The sequence below is a fragment of the Ictalurus furcatus genome, chromosome 4 (assembly GCF_023375685.1).
Source record: "Ictalurus furcatus strain D&B chromosome 4, Billie_1.0, whole genome shotgun sequence".
Classification (NCBI taxonomy): domain Eukaryota; kingdom Metazoa; phylum Chordata; class Actinopteri; order Siluriformes; family Ictaluridae; genus Ictalurus; species Ictalurus furcatus.
In genome coordinates, this window is record NC_071258.1 from 34,081,791 (window position 1) to 34,087,382 (window position 5,592).

The 5,592-nt window shown below is 37.8% G+C and overlaps 1 long non-coding RNA gene across 1 annotated transcript; it reads left to right on the forward strand.

Moving 5' to 3' along the window:
* The first annotated feature begins 2,278 nt into the window (after positions 1-2,278).
* LOC128607089 (uncharacterized) lies at positions 2,279-4,810 on the forward strand. Its single transcript, XR_008385796.1, has 2 exons — positions 2,279-3,283; positions 3,556-4,810. It is a non-coding gene; the product is annotated as an uncharacterized LOC128607089 (long non-coding RNA).
* The last annotated feature ends 782 nt before the right edge of the window (positions 4,811-5,592 follow it).

Sequence of the window (5,592 nt, forward strand, 5' to 3'; positions counted from 1 at the left end):
TTTTCCCTTCCGTCCGTACTCAGCCCAGCCAGCCTCCCTAGGGACTCACATACACTCAGAGTACATACATTCAATCAATTTACTTATGACGATTAATTAATTAAGTAAATGCTTCAATTAATCTTATAAATCTTAAGTTTAACTGTTTCACACAGCTTCACACAACGGCCAGTCCGGCAATTCTTACATGTTTACAATATTCTTAGACATAATATTTACCTATTCAATATTACCCAATTTTGGGTAATTAAACAAAAATTAAATTGGATTATTATCTGTCATTTAACTGAACAACACCTTCATAATTTATGGAATATAAAGGAAAGGTCCCAATGGAGTGACTCACTGATTTCTCAACAATTTTGTTATATATTACTGGTCTAGAAGTTCTTATTCACACAATGGGCAGTCTGACAGATGCCTAAAATATTTACAATGTTCTTGCATGCTCCCCCAATTTTTAAAACACTCACACAGCAGTTATTGATACCAATAAAATTATAATACACACAGCCCACAGAAAGTCCGTACCAGATTCATAACATTAAAACAAATTTTTAAAACAAAAAACTCACACTGTTCTATGTTACTCAGCTCAATCTGAAGTGCGCACACACACACATTTTTCTTCTTATCCTTTTTTTCTTTCCATACACCCCTTTCTATCAACAACGCCGGCAAGCTCACATACACACATTGTATTCCACATTATTACACTTATTTATGTTACTACATGAAGTTTTCAAAGTATAAAGCACCTCCATACCAGCTCCGTATGCATGAAGCTTACAGTCATACAAATTAAATCCAACTTTCCCCCGAAAAATTTGTTCTTTTCTCTAAATCTTATCCAACTTATCCAACACACATATCTCTTTAGGTATGGAGCTCATGTTCAGAGCACTAATAAATACATTTTCCCCTGTCTCCAAAACTTACACGCTCTCACACCGCACTCATATTATAAGCACATATATTATAAGCACACACATTTGTTAGTACACATTCCATTCATACACCGGGCACGCTGTATTGCGCGACCCGGACCCGGGCCCCAGGATTTATTTTCCCCTCTCTATCCAGCCCTGGAATCTAATCTATCTATCTATCTTTTATCTAATCCTTTTCCAGCGGTATTAGGGGTCCCCACCAATGCAGCCGCCACTGGTCTGCTAGTCTAGTCTAGTAGCCGGTATCTGGGGTCTGAGGCCTCATTTTCCACCTGCTTCCTATCCCAGCCCTGGAGTATTTCTCTATTTCTCTTCTCTTTTTTCTACCTTTTTTCCCTTCCTCCAGCGGTATTGCAGGACTTTCACTCACACAACACATATACCATTTCCTTACACAGTCTTATGAACCTTATACAATTACAAAAAGTACAATCTTCTACAATTTTACAATTTTACAAATTTATTCTACATTTTTCAGTTACCCAGAGAATCGAAACCAGAGAGTTTGAATAACCCGTAAAATAGAAAGTGGACAAGACTAAACAATCTAGAGTGACCTTGGTCTTACTGTTATCTTGCGGGGGGGCAGCTTGACTCAGCCACCCTTATAAATGGCTCCTCATGGTTCTTTCTTAAAATTAAGGCCTTCCTTGCGAGACAAGAACCCTCACCATTTGAGTCATGAGTAAGTTTACATTTTCCTGTATTTCTAGTTTATAATTTATTTTCATATTTGCACTATATTTCTTATTTTATATATATTTATACTACTTGAAAAGCGGTTTACTGTACTTCCACCTTCTTAATATCATTACAGTTCTACTGTCCTGCATATCCTACTATTCTGTTTTTTTATAGAGAGTTTCTCTATTACTATAAGATATTATTAAAGTTATTCATGTGTGTGTATGAGAAAGAGAGAGTGTGTGTGTATGTTGTGTCTACTTGCCCGCCCTTGACTGTACGAGCGTGTGTGTGTGTGTGTGTGTGTATTAGCCCTCCTCAGCTCAGCTCGTATACCTCTTTTTGACTTTTTTGACTACTACTGCGCTTAAAGATCTTTAAAGTGTAATTCCAATTTGTCAATGTCCGCCTAATCCCGCTTCTATGTGTCTAGGTGCCCGTCTTTTCTTCTTCTCCCCTTTGCTGGATGCTAGGTCTCCCTTATGTTTATTTTATGAAATTTTTTAACCACAACAAACCCTTTCTGGGTTCTTTAGTTTAAAGCACCAGTAAATAGATGGTTCTCTAAAGAACTTGCGAGTAAAAGGTTTTGTGAAACTTAAAAGGGTTCTCCTATGGCATCAGGCTGAAAGACCATTATTGGTTCTAATTGAAAACTTTATTTTTTAGAGTGCAATATGAGGCAAGTTAAGCCATAACAACATTTTTGTTTGGAACCCCATTGTTTGTGGTCTATTTGAGTTAGGCACACAGCTAAGGTTTCACTTGATGGCACACATCCAGAACTTGCATTAGTTTCATTTCTATCTCACATTCCCTCAGTTATAGGTCGACGTAAGTTAAAAACGGCTCATCTTACCCCACCCTCTCCTGTTCCACAAGTAGGGTGTGTGTTTTTATTTTTCAGGTGATTTCTCAGGGGAATATTCTTCATCATGTCACATGTGCAATTTGGGGTGATAACATGTTGAAATGTACCTTTATTTCTTTTCCAAGTCGGAACAGATAATCACATGTATTTTTTTTTTAAGTCTCCTGTAATAATAACGTTTTTCCCCTTTAAGATCATGTGACATGTCAAGTCCACCAAGTTTTGTTTTCCTTTCCTCCCTCCTCATGAAGTTGCGCAACATGTTGCCATTAAAAGCCTGAGATCTCAGTGAGCCTGCTCAGAACGCCAGTGAAAGGAGGAACATGGCAGAGAATCGGGTGAGGGACATGTACGAGGGAGTAGACTCAGATGAAATGACTGAAAAAGAGAAAGAAGAGCACATAGCGAGAACTCTTCGTGAAAACCCAGATGTTCTGTTTAGAATATATTGCCAAGGCAGACCGCATATGGTCTTCTTGAGGCCAACTAACCCTGGGGAGTGGACAAGGGTGATTCTGAGCAGGATCACAACCAACCTGTCTTTTCAGATGACTAAGAAACGTGGCGTAGACAACATCTTCACAATCACCATGTCTGGCACTCAAGAGGAGCTTGGACGTCTCTGTGATGATTTTGATCAGCTCTATGTCGAGGTCATGACAAACAGTCAGGATGGAGGAGCAGCAGCACAGATTAACCCAGAGGATGATGTTGAGGAGGTCAGAGCGAGAATCAAAGAGCTGGACCTGGAGAACAAGAAGCTTCAGAAGCAGTAGATGTGAGTTCAAACCAGGATGTGTCCTAGTGAGGTACTGGGAAATAGTGCGTTAGTGAACTCTGACCTGGTTCTGATGTGAAACCATGAGAAAATATTAAATACATCATTACAACTCATCATTATATCTCCTTAAATCTTTATAAATTCACTTCTTTGGATAGTTACAGGTTCTTTACTGCCTTAAATGGAGAATATAGTACAGATATGTATGTATACATTGTGTATAGCGGATAGAATATAATGTCATCCTTTTTTGTTTTTGTTTTTATTAGGTCCAAATCCAAGCCCCATGTACCTACCGCTGGTCTCCTTTCATCGCTGCAGTGGGAGTGGATGAAGTTGTGTATAAATATATTATTAGAACTATATTATTAACTGTCATTTTCAAAATCCCTACACCGAATACTGAAAAATCTCCTACGCATACCAGATCATCTGATACGTATACTTCATCCTTTTATTTCTAGAAGTGACGAATATTCATTTAGCTAAGACTCAGCACTAGATTCCCAGATAGCAGACTAACACTGAATCAACATTGAATCAACACTGAATCAACACTGAATCAATACTGAATCAACACTGAATCAACATTGAATCAACATTGAATCAATACTGGATCAACGTTAATGCATCAACCATATTATCATTGAGTCAGTGTTGAAATTTGAAATGAGATTTTTTTATCAGATTTGCACACTGAAACAACGAAAAACAGATCAAGACGGACAAAATATATATCAATATTTGTTCAACTACATGGAAGGGTCATGAGGTCACAAAATGAACAGGATTCATCCTATGAGGAGCACAAATATGCTCACTAAATTTCATGGAAACGCATCCAGTTGATTTGCGTTGTGTTGAATGAGGGGACATTAAATCTAAGCCCCACCAGTGGGGAAATGAAGCTGACCAGAAAATCAACACTGATTCACTGTTTGTCTTCTCAACACTGAATCAACACTGAATCAACACTGATTCACTGTTTGTCTTCTCAACGCTGAATCAACACTGATTCACTGTTTGTCTTCTCAACACTGAATCAACACTGATTCACTGTTTGTCTTCTCAACACTGAATCAACACTGATTCACTGTTTGTCTTCTCAACACTGAATCAACACTGACTCAACACTGATTCACTGTTTGTCTTTTCAACACTGAAAAGCTAATGAATTATCAACGTTGATTCAATATTATTTAGTATTGAATATTCAACCTCAACCAAAATGATGATTCTGATGGAATTTCAACATTGAATCAATGTCACCTTGCTATCTGGGTTTAATCTGACTCATGCATTATGTATATGTTTGTTTGTTTGTTTGTTTGTTTGCTATAAAGTCTTAACAACCTTCATGCTGTTATATCACCTGGAAATAGAATTAAAATCTCCATTTTGCTTATTTCATTGTATTTTAGAATATTATTTCCAATTACTGTCTTTTTCTTTCATTTCATAAACATTTAATAACATTTAATGTTCAATTTAATAAACAGTTAATAAAGTGACTTTTATAACGACTTTACAGACCCTTCAATCAACTCTACACGTCAGTAACTACCAAATTGTTATTATTGTGCATGTACACGCATTTGGCCAGTAGATGGCGCCATCAGTAATTAGTGACCACCTTTGAACTTTTCCACATTTTCTATTTTTACAACTAAGACCTGAAATGGATTTAACTGAGATCATATGTTCAGTATTTACCTTCCATAACACATTTTGTCAGTAGTTGACTTCATGGCGCTTAGTTTTTAGCCCCAAATGGCATAACGTAGACTAGATTATAATTTTTTTCAATCTTTCATTTCAATTCAACAAGACGATTTTATTTTAGAAGATGATTACTGAATCATTTGACAGAAACTTTATTGGACATCCCTGGAGTTTAGTAACAATTATTTATTAGAAGCAACTTGCATTCGCGTGAACTTGGGACTCACCGTCATTGTGGCTTGATCACAGTTGATCGCTACACTCTTCCTCTAGGGTTCTTTATACAGCTACAGGTTCTTCTCAAATTAGGGTTCCCTTTCAAAGGGAACTCGACGTTGCATTTAGCATAACAGTATGGGGAGCGCCCTTGCGCGTGACCGGTATCTGAAGCTTGTGTAAAACCATGCCTCTGTTTATAGGCCTGCCATGATCAGGTGATCAGGTTAAGCGCGTCGCGTGATATAAATATGGCACCTGTGAACCTGTGAAGAGGAGCCAGAGACGAGTGCTGCTCTATCTCTTGCTCTGTCTTCCAGGTCCGTCTCTCCGCTGGATTTTGGAGCTCCCATCGTGACTCCTCCTTC